The 22554-nt window shown below is 42.8% G+C and overlaps 1 protein-coding gene across 1 annotated transcript in view; it reads left to right on the forward strand.

Moving 5' to 3' along the window:
• Positions 1-5757, forward strand: part of LOC140694982 (uncharacterized) — a 151108-nt gene extending 145351 nt beyond the window's left edge. The window contains exons 16-19 of the mRNA XM_072957975.1: positions 3021-3207; positions 3760-3903; positions 5095-5252; positions 5686-5757. The gene's annotated coding sequence lies outside the window, so the exon portion shown is untranslated. The remainder of the gene's footprint in view (positions 1-3020; positions 3208-3759; positions 3904-5094; positions 5253-5685) is intronic.
• The last annotated feature ends 16797 nt before the right edge of the window (positions 5758-22554 follow it).

Genomic DNA, 22554 nt, shown 5'->3' on the forward strand with positions numbered 1-22554 from the left:
TGTCTCTGGTGCTAGTTTTATAAACCAGGTTTCTTCTCTGGTCATTTCTGGCAGCTGGGCTTGCCGAATCCTTGATCTGTATTTGAAACAGAATGCTTCCTCGTGATGTCAAGGTGATTTTCCTATTTCTGAATATTTCGTGTACACTCAGCAACTGTTTCAAGTGAAATGCTCTTGTCCAATTTCGGTTAACTCACATTTGCTGATCTCCTGCTTTCATGCTGAGAGCAGTTTCTTTTTCCTCTAATAAAAGTTAGCAATTTGCATTTACTATGGAAGATACTGGCCCAAGGTCCTTTTGTTCTTAAGAGTTTTAATACAATTCACCCATTAAAATGTACATCGGTTTTTACTCTATGCCCAGAATTGTGCGTCCCATTCAATCTTAGAATATTTTCATCCCCCCAACAGGAAGCCCTGTATGCATAAACAGACATTCTCATCTTCCCCATCCTCCCCCAGCCCCAAGGAGCCACTTTTCTCTCTGTGGATTTGCCTGTGCTGGACATTTCATGTAAATCGAGTCACTTCATATAAGTGGAAACGTCTATTGTGACTGACTTCTTTCACACTGAGTAACGTTTTCAATATTTGCTCATGTTGTGGCCTTAGTCACTATTCTATGCTATGCTATTGCTGAATAACATTCCACTCTATGGCTGGGCCCCACTGTTTACCCATTCATCAGGTGATACGCATTTGGGTTGTTTCTGTTTTTGGCTGTGATGAGTAATGTCGCCGTGAACACTCATGTGGTATTATTTATGTGGATATTTGTTTTCAGTTCTCTTACGTGTGTGCCCAGAGAGCAGAATTGCTGGGTAAGTCAGAAACGAAATGTTCAACTCTCTGAGGCCCTGCCAGGCTGTTTTCCAAAGTGGCCACGCTGTGTTACATCCTCACCAGCAAGGGCTGCGTGCTCCGCTTCCTCTGTGTCCTCTTTAGTGCTTGTTACGCTTTTTTTTTTATTATACCCTATTGTAGTGAGTGTGAAGCGGTTTCTCCTAGTGGTTTTGACTTGATTTCCCTTACAGCTAATGCTATTGAACATCATTACATTGTGTTTTATGGACATTTGTATATTTTCCTTGAAAAATACCTTTTCAGATACTTTATTAACCTTTTAATTGAGTTGCCTTTTTATTGTTGAGTTGTAGGGGTTTTTTTTCTTCATTTTGAGATACAAATTCCTTACCAGATAAGTGATTTGAAAAAATTTTCTCCTCTGTGTTGTTGTTTCACTTTCTGGATGGTGCCCTTTGAAGCAAAGTTTTAAATTTTGATGAACTGCAATTTGTCTCTGTTTTCTTTGTTTCTTGTGCTTTTGGGGTATTATTTAAACTCTGAGGTATTTTATTTAAGCTTTTATATATAAAATAACTTAATTCTTAGGACCGTTATAGGAGATGGGTGCAGTTGTTGTCCCCAGTCTATGGATAGGAGACTGAGATGCAGAAAATTTCACTGAAATATCAGTGTCACATCTACCTAGTGCTGTGGGATTTCAGACCCTCATGTTTGTCCCCAGCATTTGTGATCTTCACCACCATGCTCCACTACTGCCTGGAATCGTTAATGAAAATGACTTTCATTTTTTGATTTCTTGTTAGTTTGTTTTCTCATTGGGGACCTCATCTCCTTATTTTCCTTTCGGATATCAGTGTAGATTTATTTTAGGTCTCATGTAGGCAGAAGCATTGCTATCAGTTAACTTCTTTATTACTCACTCTCCAGTGATGATTGTTGCTAGTTGACCTAACCAAGTCATGCTTAAGTCTTTCCTGCTAATGACACTAAAAACAGTCATGACTTATAGAATGCTCAAAGAAAGTACTTGATTGATTTTATTTTGCTACCCAATCAAACCAATCAAGTAAAAACCCCAGTGTTGACACAGACTATAAGCCCTCCAGAATAGGATCACTGTCTTCCTTCTGTTTCATTTATTTGGTCACAGTGTCTGGATAGTGACTTGCTGTCCAGCAGTTTTGTGAGGATATGGTGCTCGTGAATCATTGTAAGGACAGAATTTTGACAACAGACTATGTTGTTCATTTCACAAGGGAAAAGATAATATAGAAATACTGCTCAGATCTATTTTAAAATTAAGCTTGGAATTTTGAGAAGAATTCAAGAAACCATACAAAGCTCTTTTTCACTAATTTTAGATCTATCTTAGACACATATGGTTACATAGCAGAGTAAGTTATCAAGTACATTTGACAATAGGAGTGTAATATTGATTATTTGTTTTAGTTGAAATATTCTACCTGGGATAAAGTAATCAGTGCCCATAAATGAACAAATATGTTTGTATTTCTATGCAACATGGGAGCAGAGTTCATGTTTCTATATAATATGTATGACTGTGTGTTTTAATCTGTCTGTCAGTGTTTTTATAGTTTTTCAGCAATGTTGTAACTTCAGAATTCTTCTAACATATTCACTCCCGATACTACTGCAGTTTGTACTGTGTATCCTATCTTATGCATGGGATTCCACTGTCCCCTCAGTGAGGAATTTCCTCTCCTATTGAGCTAGTAGCAGAGTTAAAGGAACAGTGATTTCAAGGCCTTTGCTCTCCACGTGTTCGCAGTTTCCTGTCAATCACGATTTTCTCTTTCTTGTGTTTTCATTGTGCAATTAGAATTTTTGAAAATAATTATTAATATGTTTCACCAGTCTTCCTAGAAATTTGATGTGTTTGTGCTTTTCAGTTTTCAATTTATGAAAATTGTAAATGCAGACTTGTTTTTAAGTGGTCCTTTTTCACTAGATATTTGTTTACCTCTTTATAGTTAAAATAATTTTCCCCAATGAATGAATCGGTGTGCATGTTTTAAAAGATACTTTAGTTTTTATTTTTCTTATTCTAACAGGTATATTCGTTGTACAGAATTTAGAAAATAAGGATAAACACAATAATACCTTAAAAATGGCCTCTAATCTCACTTGTAGATACAGTTGTAATGTTTGAAATTGAGAATTACAAGTCCTCTCACTTTGTTCTACTCTTTCAGGTACGTTTTGGTTACTGAGACCCTCGAATTCCCATATGAATTGTAGCAGAAGCTAGTCAGTTATTGCTGAGGAGCCCGCTGGGATTGTGATCAAGACCACGTTGTATGTGTGCTTCACTCTGGGGAGCACTGCCATCCCAAGAATATTGTCATGTGATCCAGGAATTTGTGTGGTTTGTCTTTCCAGGTATTTAGGTCTTCTTTAATTTATTTCAGCAATGTGTATGGTTTACATAGTATTATTTTACTTTAATTTTTGCCTTTATACTGAGGACAATTGTGCAAGGTACCAAGATTAGAATTGTATTATAGCCCCTCAACTTGCTGCCACCATGGACGCTGTGGTCTCTCTTTGCCCTTTGTAAAATCTAGCACAAAATAGGACCTAAGTAACTCTCTCTTGAAAGAATGATTATATGATTGCTGGATGACGCTTGAGAGTCCTTGTGATGATGTCTTTTTCCCAGACTTTCCCCTCTTCTTAAATATGCCCTTTCTCTTCCTTTCCTCCAGCCTGGGTTTCAGCCTGCCTGTGGCATTGATTTTCCTTGTCTGTGGACTCTTCTTTTCACTAGTTCATGATAATGTTACATGTCGGCTGTGGAAACTTGCTAGATGTCAAGAAAGAGCAAATCCATTGCATGCTAGTATTTTTAGAGTGTGTTATTGAATTATCAATTGAAATTAAATCAGGCTGACCCATTGAGCCATCCCCTGAGCTCTTTTTGCCTTCCTACAGGTGATACTGCTCTCGTTGCTGCATGTGCCCTTCCCCCAGACTTAGTTTTGGAGTTGAGTAAATCACCATCACTGGAGCCCTCTCTTTAAAAGATGAAGAGAACATTTGCTCCTTCTCCCTGCTTGGGGACTTGGATGAGATGAGGTAACAGATAAAGAATGAAGCCCCACCTCATTCTGACCACTGCTCTTTCCGTTCATTTCTCCAGGGGAAGAGTACAATTCAAAAATATAAAGATTGTGAGCTAATGAAGTATACAAGACAACCGATCATTTATTAAATACACTTTCATGCCAGAAACAAATGTATTATACACACAAAAAGCACATAAATTACGGTAGTACTGTGGTTACAAACGTGGGCCGAGTTCGAGTCCTGCTCTGGAGTGACAAGTCCTGTGAAATGGAGAACTTGTAGGTCGGCTTAGCCTCTCCCGGACTTTTTTCTTTCCTGCAGAGACAGGGCTCGCTAGTCATCCCTCCCCCGTAGAGGTGCTGTGGGTTGTAAACGACGCGCGTGGGCAGGCCAAGCACAGCTGCTCGTTCCTCGTAAGTGCAGGATAGCACAGCTTTTGCGGTTACGGCTTTATGATCGCACCGTGTAGACCCTCAGTGCTCCGAAGGGATGTCTTGCGGATTGGAGATGGGATTCTCACTTCTGTAAATACCCAAAGATTGTGTTATTGAGCCTTGCTGATATAAATCTATTCTTTAGAAAGTACATAATGTAGATATATTTTTCAAACATGCATGCTTTTTTTCTTTTATTATTTATACTTCTACCCTCTCATCACGTGGTGTGACTTTTGATGGAATCCAGGAAACAGTCCTAAGCCACCTGCCTCTTCACACTTCTTCGTGATGGTTTTCTTCCTTGACTAGAAGAGGGTTTTGCATAGGAAATTTTGTTTGCTCCCCTTCTCTTGGAGTCTCCCTGTTTGTCTGCCCATCTCTCACCTGTCCATCTGTCCATTTCTCTACCCACTCATTCTTCTGACTTGTTCCAAGAAGCACTTCAGGCAGCTTACAGAAGAACAGATACCAAATAAACAGGTGAGAAAATGGGGCCAAGTTCACAAATTGAGGCTCGGAGTTGAGCCTGTGTGAGAGTTGCAGGCGTGAGACACACGCCTCTGCCTTGTGACTTATAAGATAGACAGCATCAATGTTCCTGAGGCTCCCAGCACACACAGGGAAGCAGGGTTTGTGGGAGATGCTCACTGGCTGTGAAATAAATAAGTGGCTTAGGAGAAGCCCAGCCTTTCCAAATACTAAGACTTAGGAGAATATTTTGAGTGTCTTCCAAAATCTGAGTATTGCATCTTTTCTTTTTCAGAGTTTTATGTATAGTTGGTTAACATTCTATAACTGGAAATTTCTCCAAAACTGCTGCCCACGTGAGTCCCATGACTCGGGAATGGGGTGGTTCTGCTCATTGACGGGTGTTGGCCAGAAACGGAAAATGACAGCCTCCAAGGAGCCTGGGATTAAGCAGTTATGTTTTGTCAGTGCTGTAGATTTCAGAAAATGCTTTTACCGTTTCTCTCCATCTGAGGAAGCAGCGTGCTCTCTTCCCAGCATCAGGAGTTCAGGGTCTCGGGATGGTGGGGGCTGACTGCACTGCCGTAAAGACAGCTGAGCTAGTCACTGCATGTGTGGTGCTTTCACGTAGTGCATTTCATGTTTTTTAAAAGGTTTCAACATGTAGTTAATTAACTGAGTTAATTAACATTTAATAAATATGAGGCTTTTTTGAAAAGACAGTTATAGGCAGAATATAAGTTGTGAACACTTTAAAAATGGCTTCATTAGTGAAATTTCAGTAAGGAAGATTCAGTTTATCTTATTTATGCCTCTCTTTAAAAGTAACAAAGAAACAAGACAGAAAAAGCAGAGGATTACTTCTGTTCTTCCTCTCGGCTTGCAGGTGCCCTCACCTCCAGTGGCATCCATCCAGACACCAGCACTGACACTGGCCGTGCTCAGAAATGCCTCAGCCCTGAAGACACAACTGACAAATGGAAGGGAGCCGCGTCCTGTTACAGCAGGTGCTCTCACTTTGTGGGTCCTTATGTTACTGCGTGGTGTTATTCAGGATCGCCCTTTCTACACTGTGTGACGGTGCTGCGGTGTCTCCTAGTTATTTGTTTCTGTAACTACTCATGTATTTTTTCCAATGTGTGGTACTAGACATCTAAAAATGCATTTTTCAGATGAAAAATAATGTGTATTTAATATAAAAGTCTGAAAAAAGAGTCAAAAGGGTCTATCCTGGTCCCAGTACTCAAAGATAATAATTAACACTTTAACATCTATTTTCTGTTCTTTTCATCATTGTGTATCAGCTGTGTCATAAAAACCAGTGAGCACTGTGTGCCTGTTTACTGTGTGGAGACCTCCATTTTCCATTCGGCTTATTACACATTTTTCTACAATATTCTATCTCCCCTGACATGATTTTTAATGACCAGTATAGCATTCTGTTTTGTGGAGGCATCGTCCATTTTAGTTTGTACTTAAGTAAACTTTTAAATTCCAAGTATACTTAATTGAAATTCTGAAAAGAGAACTGTGGTGGTACCGAAAGTCCCCTACTTCCCTTCCCCTTTTTTCCTGAGAGTAAAAGCTGCTGACAATGTGGAGTATATATTTCATGACCTTTATGCCTTTGTCATATATATATACACACATACATACACGTATATGAGAAATCTATGTATATGTGTGTGTATATATGCTTTATTGAAAAATAAGGCCATACTATATGTTTTCTGTAGCTCGGTTTATTCACTAACGTATATATCATAGACCTCCTCCCACTCCAGACTCACCCGGTCCTTTCAGATAGAGTAAAGGGGTCTCCTGATGTGCAGGTTTGGTCTCTTGTGTAACGACACCTTTCGTGGGAGAGTACTGTGGACAAGGCCTTGGACCACGCTGAAACGCTGCAACTTTAGTGCCCACAGCTCTCCGTGATTTACCGCATCATTGTCTTGATGGTGAACACTTAAGTTTTCTCCATTTTCCACTGTCAGAAAGGGTGTTTGACTGGCATCCTTCTTGTACAAACATTCCTGTGATCTTGTATGAGTATTCCTTTAGCTAAGGTTTCTGGAAATTTAGTCCTTGGATGTGACAACTTCATACATCACAGGATGCTTTCAAGTGAATCTTGAAATTCCTTCTCCTGTGGGGCATGAAAAGATGTAGAATAACTTATGTAACCAATTCTCTATCGCTGGATATGATTTCACTTCAGCATTTCTTCCCACCATTGTAAACAGTGCTGTGCAAATGTTCTGATGAGTACATCTTTTTGAACTGATTTTTTCTAAATGTAACGATTCCTAAAAGTGGAGTTCAGCCTGTGTGCACACACGTTTTTCAGAGTTTACATATCCATTGACATGTCATCCTCCAAAAGATCGCTCACAGTTTGTTGTCTCAAAGATGGACACTAGCTATAATATCTTTTAAACATATTTGCCAATATGACGAGCAAAATGATTTTCATTATTTTAGTTTGCACTTGATGACCAGTGAGGTTTTGAGCATTTTTCACTCATTAGCCATCTGACTTTTAAAAAGTGAATGATTCCTTTTGTCCTTTGCAAACATTTAAGTGGGGGAGCTTCTTGCTGCTTTGTGACAGCTCAATGTGTATTATGAACATTAACCCCTTGTCTTCATCAACATGTATCAGAGAGCTTTTACTTGTCATTTCTTGCCTTTCATTTTGTTCAGTAGGTTCATTATTGTTGTGGCCCAAAATAATCTTAAGATAGTAAATGTCTTCTTTTTGGGTTTTATTCTTAGAAATGCTTTCTTATAATGGTATAAATTTCTTCTGTAGGTTTTTTTAATCTCTAAGATGGAGATGATAATGGTACTTGTTACAGTGAGGAGAAGCTGAATTGATATGAGCAAAGAGTTGTATTTGCTCTTATTAGTACTTTCTAATATTTACATCATTTTCTGTAATTTTTCTTGTGGTCATTTTGACGGGAATAGAATTTGTTTTTTCCAGGTATTCTCTGATTGTAACAAGACAATTATTAAATTCATACTTTGCTTTTTAATTTGAAATCCCACCTGTAAAAAATACTTATGTATACTAGAGTCTCTTTTTGAGCTCATGATCTATTTCTGTCAATCTTACTTTCTTACTCTAGCACTATATCTTACATATTGTAAAAATTTATTTAATATATTACAGTCTGAATTTTTTGATTCTTTTTTCGATCCCTAAATTTCTTGGCTTGTATTATGACTTTATTATTCCTGAAGAATTCTAATATAATTTTTTCAAGTTAAAAAAAAAGATAAGTGTTGTCATGGGATTTTTTAGTAATTTTGAATTATCTTTAGGAGAACGTACATCTTTAAAACTGCTTTCCTCCATACAAAAGGTTGATGTCTCTACTTTCACACTTTTACTTTACCCCTCAGTACAGTCCTGTACTTTCTCTATGTACAACATGGGCATTGTTTTTGAGTTTATTCCAGATTATTGTTGATGTTTTTGTTAATTTTTTAAGTGAGAAATTTTTGCTATTATATTTTTTAACTGTTAAAACTGACACCTAGGAAGGCAGATTCGGTTTGTAAATACTCACTTTGTAACTTCTCATTTAAAATTGTAAGTATTAAGTACTTGTTACAGAATCCTTTCTTTTCTGTTTTTAAAAATTTGTTTCCAAGATTCTCAAAATGGTCATAGCTAAGTAGTATAGGTGGGGAGACAGATGGAGAGAGGTAGTGTGGCTCATGTACAAACTGTGAGCACTTTCATGGCTGCCTTTATGCTGGAAAAGCTGATAAACAGTCCAGCTTAAACCAGGGTGGCTTTGTATGCACTTGAAATCCAGCTTTCCTGCCTGTATGGTGAAGCCTGGTAGGCGTGGCAGGTAGATGATCAAGGTCGAATGGAGGTTATTGGCTGCACAGAGCACTGTGTCTGAGAATTGGAGACCATCGCCATGGGAAATGCTTGGTGTCAGGAACAATGCAGAGGAGCTGGGGAACCTTGTGTTAAGGATTTTCCAGCCCTGGGAGTGGGAATATCAGACTCTGCATTCAGATCTGAGTTTGAATTCATCCTCTTTAGTTTACTTGTCCTCTGACTTTTGTCAAGCTATATACCGTCTTTCACTTCCTGTTTTCTTGTCTCTCAAATTAGGAGAATTACATCCTGCTGCTAGAGTGTTTGATCAGGTTAAATAATTTGTGTCTATAAGATGTCACATACAGTCACAAGCTCAGTGAGAAATGGGCTGTCGCCTGTTCTTCTGCAGCTCAGTGCTTGACAAGACATGGGGGAAAGCCAGTCCCTAATTTGTGTGTGATGCAAGTAGGAACAAAATTAATGTCTTGCCTTTCCCTAGCAGTATTCTTACAGCTTTGCTTCATTTACTTCTTTCCTCCTTTCCTTTCCCCTTTCCCATCCTCCACCAAAAGAGCCTCTCAGAAAAATAGATTCAAATTACTTTAAAGGTTGGCTCATCCTCATGAAATGATAGTATCATAAAAAAAACTGCAAATCCCAGAATATATTTTATATGATTTACACACACACATGTGCGTGCAAACACACACACACACAAAATCAGTCTACCTCCCACTTACAGAGGGAGAAGGTCCACTTTTTCTGAGTTTTCATTCACAGAGAGTGAGAACAATGTCTCTTACACAGACTTTCACCAGGCTTCGTGCATGGTGTTTTTAATTGAATTTCTGTTTGTGGCCATAGATATAGTCTCCTAATAGAAGAGAGAAAGTGGAGACATAGACATTCCGCTGAGATATTGGTGTCATCATATTTTAGTTGTAAAGGACTTAAGACAGCATAGAGTCGCAACATTTTATGGGTGAGAATCCATGATGTTGTAACTTAGACAAGAACCTGGGTCTTCTGCCATCTTGTCCACGCGGGTGAAGAGGCAACTGGGCAGGGGATAGTAGGGATCCTTCCTGCTTCACTTCCATGTTCTTGCTAGTTTTCATTTCAGCTGCCTTTAGTTTATGTTCATGAGGCCACTCATGGGAAGGTCACTCTGTCCTGATAGATTGAGTTTCTTATCAGCGAAAAGCTCTGGACCCACTCATATTTCCCAGAGTTTTCTGCTGACCTGCTGACACTTTATATAATTGAGACCTAAGAAACTACTGAATATAAAATCCTTATTGTTATCGTTTCCCCTCGAGTTCCATAGGAATGGGGTGCTGTCTCAGGCTGTCTAAAGCCAGATCTGAACAAAGATAGGGTGATGGGCTGTGCTGCTGGACCTACACAATTGAAGGGGATTTCCACCTTAGCTTTATAATCAGGCAGATTAGTTCAAATCTTGCCTTTACCAATTATTATCTTTGTGTCTTGGGGGAGAAACTGTACTTTTTTGTGTCCAAATTTGTTTATCTGTAAATAAGTTCAGTATTTATTTTAAGGTTTCTGTTTTAGAATTGAATGAGCTAATTCATTCATTTATACCTAAAATAGCTATCGCATGGTTCTATGCTGGTGCCTTGGTAGTTGATTACTAAGGGAATCGGCAGTGAGAATGGGGGTGGGGGACCCCTGGATAATAGAGCTTATATTCCAGGATATGCTTGTAAAAGACTGGATGTGCAGTAGATTTTTAGTAAATATCTACTCCTTTCCTAATCTGCATTGATTGTTTATATATCTTTATACAAATATATTAACAAGTTTTATTGCAATTTAAATATTTTTGTAGTATTTACATTATGTAGCTATAAAAATACATGAAATAAAATGATTTGACTTTTATTTTCTTTTCAATAAGCAAAACAAAATAAAATAGAAAAGAAAAAAGTCTTGAGGGAGTAGAAATAATTTTATTTCTGTGGAATCAATTCCGTATAATAGGTCTTTGTCATGTTGTTAAACAGCATATAAAATTGATAGGTTGTGACATACTGGAAATGAGGAAACAGTGGAGACATACTACCTCTAATGCAGTCATTTTGTTACCAAGTCCAAACTCGTTCTGCTTGCTGCATGACAGGCCAATAAATGGGGAGATGAGATGTTGGAGTAAGGAATAGTGACTTCATTTGAAAATCTGGCAGACCCAGAAAATGGCATATTGATATCCAGTAGAACTCTCTTCCCCAAAGCAGAATTCAGTCTCCTTTTATACTAAAAAGCGGCGGGGATGTGGTTGGTTGTTGCAAACTTCTCGCTGTACGAATTGTTTGTCCTAGGAATCCTTTGTTCCTGCAGCTGTCCATGGTGGGTCAAATTAAGGTGCCCCCGTAAAACCTCCAAATGAAAGAAAGGTTATTATCTATTTTGCAACTTGCCATCTGTACATAAGTGTAGAAGAGCTAATATCCTTAAAGATCAGAGCCCGGAGAATAGGCTGTCCTGGATATTTCAGGCTAAAGGCAACTTTTTTTTACAAAAGGTGCAGAAATAGCAAGTCGGAGCCTAGAAAACAAGGTACAGGTTTAAAGCCAAACGAACACATCTAACATGGAGTCAAATTTGTTCTTTTCTTTTACAATTTCTTTTTCTAACTCATAAATAATTTTAGTAAGAAACATGAGAATTTTTTTTTTATTTTTGCTTCTTAATAACGGATTACAACTACAATTTAGTGAGCAGGGATGCTGTGCGTGCCTTGGTGTCACAGCAAACTCTTGTTGGGGGTGGTCGACCCTGTAACATACCGGATGTCCCGTGAGTGTTGGTGAGGGTCCCCCTAACCAGGGGCTCTCTTCGGGAACCACCATATGGGCATTGACCTCTGGAGACCTCTTTTTCAGCTGCAGGAAATTTTTTCAGATTTTGTGATGGAAAAATCTCTCCAGCTGCAGATAATCAGGGAATAAAGGAAGAGGAAAAGGGCTTGAAGTAGAGTAGAAGAGAAGGACAGAATATCAGGGAACGTGGGGCTTGGCAGCGGGGCCTCGGGAGAGAGAGGAGCAGAGGTGTGGAGGGTCCCGGCTACGGAACTAGCTCCTGCACCTTTCCCCGCACCCAAGCCACACAGCTTTTAATTGGGCCCAGGACTCCCTCCTGTCTGGATGTCACCCTGGGCAGAACTTTGAGAATCGAAGCTAAGGGGTGGTCAACACTCACCTAGGGGGTCACTGAGGACTTTGCTCAAGTCCACATTGACTTTTCCAGTCATGTGCCTTCACCTGTTCTTTATCTCAGGATCTGAGAAGCAGGAGCAAGGAACTCATGGAGAGATCCAGGAAGATATCTGACTGTGTTAAGAGACGACAGTCACAGTGACACGTGGAGCGAAGACACTTGCAGTAAAGTAAAATAACTTCACAACTATTGCATCAGAGCTGCAAGTGTGAGAGAACCTAAGCCTGTCTCAGAGTGCAGGGGACAAGAGAAAAGGAATGGTAAAATTACCACTGACATTTGAAATTTTGTTAAAAAGAATGCTACTGTTAATTGTATCACTTGAATGTATGCAGGTGTTTTTCTATGAGCATTCATAGGTTCACAAAACCCCACCAGCCACTCTTGCTCCCATCTGGTGTGGGCTTTCTCAAGCACAGTGCCCTTCCTGCTTGGGTGGGCCACGCTGCTGGTCCTCGCCTGGGGCCGGACTGCTACAGGACACTGAGTCCCCGAGGCACGACCTGGGATACATGACAGGAACATCTCTGCTCTTGGCTGAGGGCCTCCGTTTCCCCCTGCAGTGTAAGAATGCCGGTGACTCAGTTAGAAGCATGCATCCAAGCCATCCTTCCGTGTCATCACCATCTAGAAGCGGTGCCTGAGTATTCTGAATTTCTGCAGAATGTTGTTTGCAATCACCTTGAACAAGTGAGTGTGTGTCCTCTTTCAAGTGGAGGAATTACTGCCGTTTTCCTGGAACTTACTCACCACTAGTCCATCTGAATTTTCTGTGCTAGGATTCAGTATAGCCTGCTATTAACTCTGCAGTCAGATCTTGAACCCCTGATGAAGAGGATTATTTATTTTCTTTCCTTATATGATAGTATTTTACTTTCAAAATTCTGAGTTTTCTGTTCTTGGAGGAATTTTTTTGGGGTTTGGAGAAACAACTTTGCTCTTACCATCTTTGTGACCTGTTGCTATATGCATCTCACCTGTCTTCTGTCACTTGTGAGGCGGTTCCATTTGTGACCCTGTCCGGGTTATTCATGTTATAAAACATAAAATCTGTAAAAGTACAGAACCCTTTTACTCCGAAGACATTCCACAAATACTCCTTTAATCTGGGTGTGGTTTTAACAAGACACAAACATTAGAACATATACTTGCAGGTTGCCAGTGCAAAATCCCCAAATGAATAGTCTAGCTCAACATCTAAAATCTTTCTTATCTACCTTGGATATGTATGGATAAGTGAAGCAGTTTGCTAAGAACCCAAGACCAGGTTTAGGATACAGGCTGATGTAGCTCAGCGGGTCCTCCCAAGCTGATGCTCTGCCAGAGAGTGGGGTTGAGGGGAGAGGGCGTGCCCTGCCCTCCATGAGCTGACAGTTTCATGGCAAACACCTTCACAAGGTGAAGAAATTGGGGTTTCTTCTATGAACAGTGGGTCTGAAAAGAGCCCAAAAAGCATGGGAGTGACACAATCCCATTTGTCTCAAGTAGGGGAGAGTGGCTGTGGGGCCACTTGGGAGACTCGTGAGTCCAGGTGGGCAGTGTTGGTGGCTTCCACTTGAGCGGTAGGATAGTGGGTAAAAGCAAACAGATTGAAGGCATGTTTAGATGGTAAAAAGAAAGATTTAAAGCTGTCTGTGAAGGTAGGATGGAGTAAGGCCCAGGTTTCTGGGTGGATTAATGAGTTAAATGATGGTCCTGCTGTGCTCTGAGGAGGGAAAGCTGCAGAGGGATTTCTGGGGGAAAACTGATGAGTTCAGCTGTGGGTAAAGTGAAAGGTTGTTAGATGTGTGGTCTGGGATCTCAGGTGAGAGCCAGTAGTGAGTAGGGAGAGGGGAGAGAGACTTTCAAATAATTTTATCTTGTGAACATACATATAAGGATGAGTAATGACACACTTAACCCCTCTATATTCTGTATTTAAAACCCAGTAACATTTTGTTATATTGGTTGCAGGGGTTCTTAATTTTTTAATACAAATAAAATAAATAGAAACAAAATAGTGGAGTTAATGAATATCTTAGAGTTGATGTGTGTCCTTGTATGTATTTTGATTTCTCATCTTTATAAACATAATCTACAAAAAGTTAACTTGCTTAGAATAAGAGTTAAACACAGGGACATGACACACTCTGTTGGGGGTTGAAGGTGATATCTTTGGCAAATTATATAGCCTCTTTTTGCCTTTGTTGCATCTTCTGTGAATGCCCCCGTGCCCCTCATCACAGCTGATTTCCTAGACTAGAAGTTGGGAGGGAGGCTGCTGAAGGGAGTAAGAGGTGGCAACTGCTAGGAACAAAGAAGACAAAGACAAAAACAGATTAAAGCCGAGAAACTGAGTCCTAATACCCTCAAAGGAAAAATAATCCCGCAGTGTTTTGAGCCACTTATCGTAAGGGAAACAAAATCACGTGGATCCAAATCTCTTGAGCATATGTATATTGTGGGTGGGAGGGTATCATCAGAAAAGGGTTGAGAAGAGGCTTTTTGGTTTCCCTTAACGTTTTCAGTAAGAATGGGGTGCAGAAGCAAAAACCACCCGCTACACAGTAGAAGGTGTTGTTTTGTGCGAAACTGACCAAAGTTTGGAAACCAGTCATCAGTGGTGCTGGGAAATGAAGAGGCTTCTGGATTGGGTGGGGCACTTGCTGTGACTTCCAGGTGACCTGCTGGCTGGGGTCTGTGAGGCGGGCAGTAGGTTTGCAGTGTGACCTGGGCATAATCCCTGGCTCTGAGGCTGCTGGTCTGACTAGCAGACCTGGGCAGATGCAGTCCTATTGGGGCATCTCGCGATGTGGCCTGGGACACCTGCCATGCTGAGGGCGAGAGGAGGGATCCCCTAAGGGGGTGTCCCTGTGAAGAGTAGAAACGTCCTCCTGCAGGGGAGGAAGAGCCTCTGAGCAGCGGGCCGGATGCACAGGCAAGAGCAGCCTGAGCACGGAGATTTCGGGGACCTGGAAGTCATAAAGTGGCCCGAACAGCCTTGTTCCTGAGAAACTGGAGGGAAAAGATGCTGCAAATGCAGGCTAATTTCAGACCCTGTGGTGGGTCATGAGTGATAGGAAAGAACTGGTCAGGCAGGCACGAAAGAACCCTGTGGTTGTCCCAGTTGGGGCGTCACACCAGAGGGAGGAGCAGAGTTATAGACTTTGTCACTTTTTATCTGTGTGACTTTGAACAATAACACCCCACCTCTCTCTATATATATCTTCATCTGTAAAGTGACAGAGTGACAACTCGTGTCATCAGAAGGCTTAGTTTAACTCTGATCCTCATTGTCCAGTCCTGTCAGTGCTGCCCTGCAAGGTTCTGCAGTGGGTGCTCTTACCCTGAGATGGGAGGGCGTAGAAGGGCATTGTAGCACCCGAGGGCAGGAAGGGGTTGCTTTAAAAGCAGACATGTAGCCTCCTGCAGCTGCAGACCTACAGGCAGTTTGGTTTATGGTCGTGGAGAGGACTTTGGAGGTCTTAGCATCGTCTTAAGACTTGTTTTCCCTTGGGGACCTGATTTGCCTTTGCAGATTAATGTTGAAGATTTGGGCTTCTGGCAAAGCTGTTTTCAGAGATGGGTATATATGTAACATATAGTATAAAATGAAAGGTTTTATTTAATATTTGGGACTTTGTAGCTGTAGGGAACAGCTCTGTTGGCCTGGTTTCCACGGAGGACACTAGCAGTCGTCAGATCGTGCGGGAGGGCAGGCAGCCTGCAGTGCTGCTGCAGGGGTTCTCCCCAGCAGGACGCTCTGCTGAGTTGACTCTTCTCTGAGTTTGGTTGCCAGAGGAGCAGACAGCAAAGTAATGAGTTCTGGTGGGATTGTATAATGACAGGAAGAAATAGGGAGCCGTAGTTCTTAGGGACTACTACACTCTTTTGGTTCCTGATCCAGTGTGTCCCATTACACAATTGATGAGTTGTGTCTATTCTGGGACTTGATTGAAATAAACGTGCAGCCTGAATATTAAGAGTTATGTTTTATTTGTCAGAAGGACTCGAGCCAGGATGACCGCCTCTCAGAACACTCTGAGGGACTGCTCGCAAGAGTAGGGGAGAAGCTAGGATTATATAGGAGCTTTACAACAAAGACCAGGTAGTCAGAACAATAAAACATTGCTTGTTATCTAAAGAAAGCCAGGTATCTCAAGTTCATGAATTTAATGCTTTTCAATATATGGGAGGAAGCCAACATTTGGGCTGACTGAATATATACTTTAGACAAGCACCTAGCTATCTAGGGCCAGTAATCTGTCCTTTCTTATTCTGAGTCTGCTCAGAGGGCACCGTTGTGAATGGCTGCAGGCCTGTCTTCACTGGGGGGTGGCGGCAGCCGCTGATGACTTGTTTTCAGCATTCTTTGTTTAGTGACATGGTTGCAATATTTTCATTCAATTTGTAGTGTTTTCATTCACAGAAAATTATGGTATTACCCTGATTATGGATAATCTGGAAGCTTGGAATGGAACCGAGATGGAATTACTGCAGGTAACTTCTACTTTAATAAGCCATGTGTAAACATGAACACGGAGGAAGCATACAAAAGGATTCGGTGGTGAATGGGAAGGGTTTCTGCACGTTACAGGAGAAGGCAAGGCAGAATTCTTCTTCTTTGTGGGCAGGTATGTGAGTCCAACTTTCCTTTCTGAAGTGCTTTCTGAGAACTGTTTATGGTAATGAACCAACATTGACAAACGGTGACACACATTGCATTTAAGAGCTGGCTGGCTTCAACTTGGGTATTGGACAGGTGGAATTCATAGGCAGTGGTCAGGTGGATGGGACAGAGATGGAGCCCAGGCCTGGGCCCATATTCAGGTTGAAATCGCCATTTACTCACCATAGCGCCTTGGACTTGAATGTAACCTCTCTTAAACTGATGGTGAGTCTGTGAAATGGGCATAATAATATTCGTTACTTCCTGGGCTTGTTGTAAGTTCTGAAGATTATTATAGCACACATGAAGCACTTAACACACTGACACTTAGCAGTGTACACTTTGTTCGACCACCACGCTTGGTGTGTGTCAGAGCCTTAAAGGCAGCATGTGTCTGTTTAGGATGCACTGGTAGCCCCTTGGCTACTTTGTGAATTTGGTGATTTCCTTTAATACTTGTAACTCTGTGTGCCATGGGCAGTTATTTTTATGGACAGATGAGGAATCTCAGGGTAAAAAAGACTGTGTAATTTGCCCAAAGTCAGACCATAATTTTGTGTGCAGGGGCCTCGGTTCAGCATGGGCTCCTGGGCCTTCTGCTCTCTCCGTTCAGCACCAGAGCCAGATGTGGGCTCGGCTGTTTCCCAGCCCAGAATATCCGGCAGGCCACAAGACACACCTGGTCCTGTGCTGCTTGAGCAAAGTCTCCGGAGGAGAGGCAGTTACAAAAGGGATAAACATAAAAACAGACGACAGCAAATTGTGATCAGCTCTGAGAAGGAAAGGAACACGTCTGGCCGTGCAGAGCTGGGAGCTTTCCCATCGGGGCTGCTCTGGGGGCGCTCATCTCAGCTAAACAAGCTGTGCTGCTGCACCAAGGCAGGAAGGCAGGGCGCGTGTGGCCAGGTAGACAGGGCCTCGTTGATCGTACTCATTCCCTATTAAGTGGCAGGTGTCACAGGCACTTAACTAATAAACAGATGTTGGCCAGAATCATCACGCATTTTGCTTGGTAGTTTTATTGGCGCCAACTTTGAGAGGAGGTCATTGAAGCTGGGGAGTTTGCTGCATGCCCGTGATTACCATGGAAATACCCCCACTGGTCTTTCAACCTAGACTGGTGTGGCTGTCATGTCCCAGCCCTGTGAATGGCATCGTGCAGCTTCTCCCAAGTGGCCCAAATGACTGACATTGATATGCTTAATTCGTAGGAAATGGTATGTGGCAATAAGAGAAAAAGGTAGTAAGAAATTGGAAAACTAGAAAATAACCAATTCTTCCCCTGCTGGGGGACCGTACCCTGTGTCTCTCACCCCACTCACTGCCTGTCACCTCCTCCCTGCCGACTCCGTGTTCAGAAGCCACTCTGAGCCTTTGAAGAACATTTTGCCTCATGACACTGTTGACTAGGACCTGCGACCTCTCTGTCCCTGGTTTACTCTCTCTTCAAAGCCATTTAAATTTCTTGCAGGCTCCTCCACTCAAATGTAAGAATAGCCCCTTTAAACTTCTTGATGCAGCTCCTTAATGAAGATCTTGGGAAGGAAACCTAGCCAAAACCTGGGAGGTATTCACAGAGTGAATGTAACCTGAGCATTTTTTGACGTTCAGAATCAGAGCGGTGGGAGACACAGGAAGGCCTTTTTAAGTTAGCAAGTGGAAAGAGAAAGGACTCAGGATGTTTGAGACTGAAACATCTCGGTCCCAGCCAGCAAGGCACCTGCGTTCAGGATGGTGTGTGGGGAGTGCAGAGTTCTCAAAAAGAAAGAAGTGGTGGGATGGCAGGGAGGACATTTAGGTACTTAACTGGGGAAGGAAAAAGTTGGCTGAACAATTCATGTTTGAACAAGAGGATTGTGACATGATGTGCTTGTATTTTGGAGAGAAGGGTTTTGTGGAGCCAGGCCTAAGGAGAAATCTCTCTGAATGGGGAGTCAGCACAACAAAAAAACACACAGAACCAGGCAGACCCCATGGCCCCTGATGGGGGAGAGGCTGCCCACCAATTGGAGACCTGGAGGCTGCTTCTGTCCCTTAGCTGGGGCCTCAGACCTCACTTCACATCCCAGTCCTGTTGATACAAGAAAAAATATGTGGGGCATGAGAAGGGCTGTGTCCCAGGCTTCCGTTGAGCCCCTGGGATGTGCCCCACCAGATTTTGTTCCTTGGCTTCATGCAGTAAAGAATTCAAGAACAAGCCAGTGTTGAGTAAAGGTAGATTTATTCAGAGAGATACATTGACAGGCATGAGAAACGTCACGAAGTATGGGGGTTTGATGCTCAGATTAAAAGTAGGCACACACTCCACAGAAATAGTGTGGGCCTTCTCCGAAGAGGTAGAGAGAGGGGTTCCTGGGATGTGGCTCTGTGTTGCTCCTTTTCTTGGGCTTCGTGGTTTCATATGCTAATAAGTAGAAGGACCAGCCTTAGGGCAAGGGGCTGGGATTCCAGGGAGTTGGCCATTTTCCACCCTTTGACCTTTTGTGGCTAGCCTTGTGACGGCCATGGTGCCTGGGGCCGTGTTATTCACCATGTTACTATTACAATGGGTGTATAATGAAGCTCAGGATCTACTAGTGTTACGGAAATGACAGGCCAGCCAAGAAACAAGCACCACTCGGAGGGTTGGAGTACTCAGATTTATTACGCCGGCGGGCTCAGAGGGGCTTCTGCTCCGAAGCTCTGAGCACCTCCAAGACGTGCACATGAGGTTTTATAGGGTTAATTACAAGTATGGGGCTATTAGCCAATAAGGTTCAAACAACAAAAAGCAAGGAATCAGTACACTGGAGCTTATCAATTTGGAACAGATCACGTTACTGACACTTGTTGAGCTTGGATTTACGAGTTAGCTTGTTAGCCCAGTAAACTGACACTAAACTTTAGATTTACAAGTTAGCCCGGCAGAACTTATATCAGTAAACCGACACTTATCACACTTAGATTTGTGACTTAGCTTGTTAGCCCAGCTGGGCTTTTCCTTCACATTCCCCCCTCTTGATGCTTTCACAACCCTTGTTGGAGTAAGCATCATCATTTACCTGTTGCAGGGGCTCATAATTGGAGGCTAACATCTGAAGTTTTATAGCCTCTATCCGCTCACTGACAAAGCGGGTCAGGAAGTTTAGGACACAGGGCCCAAACAGCAGAACTGCAAAAATCAGGAGTAAGGGACCTATGAACGGTGCCAGCCAGGAGGTCCAGCCCCAGGGGCCTGTCCATGGGCTCTTATCTAAAATATGTTTTCTTTTTTCCACTCGGTCTTGTAACTCTTGAACCATCCCTCTGACAATTCCTGATTGATTGGCATAAAAACAACACTCTTCATTTAGAAAGAGGCATAGTCCCCCCTCTTTGGCCGTGAGTAAGTCCAGACCCCTCCTGTTTTGTAAGACCACCTCGGCGAGAGAGTCAATCTGATTCTGCAGAGTTCCCAGGGTTTCTGCTATTTGTTGGAGATCGTGGCTGAATTCACCTGTAAGCTGATAATAGTAATAAGAGGAAGAGGCGATGCCCCCGATTCCTGTGCCTACCCCTGCTGCCACTCCGAGCCCCACTAGCAAGGGGATCAATTGTATAGCTCGTTTTATTCTCCGTGGATGCTGGTGAGTTATGACAGGGATGGGCAGACTTTGATTATTAGGCATAATGTCCATTCGGGGAGTGAGATAAGCCAAAGCACATAACCCTGCCCATCTGGCAGGGAGGCACCGGTAGGCAAATTCACCACATACAAAATAAGTCCCGTTATTAGAACACCATCTTTGTGTGGGTTGGCACCCTAGACCCATACAGTGAGAGATTTTAATACATTGATTTATAGTTAGATTGCCCTCTAAAGGATTAGTTCCATTGTTGAAATAACATTCTGGTGCCTTGTAGGCGAGCTGTACCCAGTTCAGCCTGGAACTCCTAGTGGTAGAAACGGCATCGCTATGAGTTGTGGTGAAAGTCTTAGTGAGGTTTGTCAGAGGTAAAGCCAGGTGCTGGATGGGGCCAGGACGCAAGCATAGCCAGCAATCTTTAGCCAGGTCTGGATTGGAATGATTGAGAATCCCATGGACTGCGGCTAACAGCCCATTTATTTGTGGATCCAGATCCCGAGGCTCGGCTAAAGATGGAAGTTTTATTGGCTTCCGGGTAGGTAATAACTTCCGGTGTTGCCTCTGGACAGCTTGTTGGACTGCTTGCCGGCGTGCCTGGTCCTGTACGCCCCCTCCATCACTCATCCCATAATGTGTTTGCTTGGTCCAGCACACCAGCTTGCCGGGTGTGCCATAGCATTTGATGCTAGATACATAATAAGCCTTAATTGTGCCAATCCAGTAGGATTTTCCCTGATATGTGCACTCTGAAGCGGAGTCATAGCATTGACTCGGCTGATAAGTATAAGCTGAAAATACAGGCCGGTATATGGACCACCTGTCACCCGGTTCCATGCAGGTGCACTGTACAGCCAAGGAGAGTGAGGACATTAGCATTAGTAACATCAGCCTTATGATTATCTTAGACATGATGCTGCAGTGATGGCACTAATTATAAGAAGATATAAAATAGCTATCAGGATTTTATGGCCTATGTTCCAGTCAGGTGGGGTGGCGCTAGCTAGCCCCACTGCTAATACGCAGACTGGTATAGAAAACAAGGAAAGAGGCAAGGGAGCACAAAAGAAATATATTTAACAGCTGCGTTGGGCTTTCCTCAAGCTTCGGCCGTGCGTTGACTAGCCAGCTTCCGGGTGTGGCTAGAGCAGGGCTCGTTGATCCTCAGGCTTCGGCCGTGCGTTGACTAGCCAGCTTCCGGGTGTGGCTAGAGCAGGGCTCGTCGATCCTTTTCTGGTCCCTCTTGATCTTGATCTTGAGCGGGTCTCCCGGGACACTCTCAATTTTCCAGGGACCCTCTGTCTGAGGTGCAGTTGCTCTCTTGACTCTGGAGTGGTGGATCCAAGGGACGATTCCTGCAACTTTAACAGCTGTAGGAGTAGTTAATACCACTAAATATGGTCCCTTCCATGTTGGTTTGAGAGGTTCCTTTTTCCAATCCTTCACCCATACCTGGTCACCTGGTTTATGGGGATGCACTTGAACCCCTAATGAAATGGGGGTTTTCTCTATCACCCAACCCCAAACTTCTCGTAGTACTTTTCCTAGTCCCAACAGTTGTTGGTGGAGCCCTAGATTTCCTATTTCTGGGGTGGGGTTTCTCATCCTGACTAAAGGTGGCGGTCGCCCATAGAGGATTTCAAAGGGAGAGTACCCAATATTAAATCTTGGGGTGCATCTAATTCGCAACAGAGCCAGGGGTAGAATGTCCACCCAGGGAAGCTGGGTTTCTTGGCTGATTTTAGCTATAATTTGTTTTAGAGTTCTGTTCATTCGTTCTACTTTCCCTGAGCTTTGAGGCCGGTATGCTGTGTGTAGGTTCCAGCGAATGCTCAGTGCCTTTGCCACTTGCTGTACAATTTCTGACACAAAGGCGGGTCCATTGTCAGACCCGATGGAGGTAGGCATTCCAAATCGAGGGATAACATCCCTGAGAAGAGCCTTTGTCACTTCCCTTGCTTTCTCTGTCCTGGTGGGGTAGGCCTCTACCCACCCTGTGAAGGTGCAGACAAAAACCAGCAGGTACTTATATCCCTTATTGGGCCCAAGTTCAGTAAAGTCCACTTCTAAATCTTCAAAGGGAGCCAATCCACATCGTTGTATTCCCATTGGCCCAGTGAGCCCTTGTTTTGGATTGTTTTGTGCACAGAGCAAGCAGCGTTGGGAAACTGATGCACATAGAGTAGGGAGACGAGAAATTAGGAAATATCGCTTTAAGAGGGCCTCTAAAGCTGTTTTTCCCATATGTGTGGCTTCGTGCTGTTGTTGGACTAAACGATAAGCTAGTCGTTCTGGGATGAAAACCCTTCCATCCGTCATGATCCACCATCCGTCCTTTCTTTTCTCTCCTCGTTCAGCCTGTGCCCACTTGTTTTCATCATGACTATATTCTGGGGCAGTGGGTAGCTCTGGCGCTGCCATAAC

The sequence above is a fragment of the Vicugna pacos genome, unplaced genomic scaffold, assembly GCF_048564905.1.
Source record: "Vicugna pacos unplaced genomic scaffold, VicPac4 scaffold_116, whole genome shotgun sequence".
Taxonomy (NCBI): Eukaryota; Metazoa; Chordata; class Mammalia; order Artiodactyla; family Camelidae; genus Vicugna; species Vicugna pacos.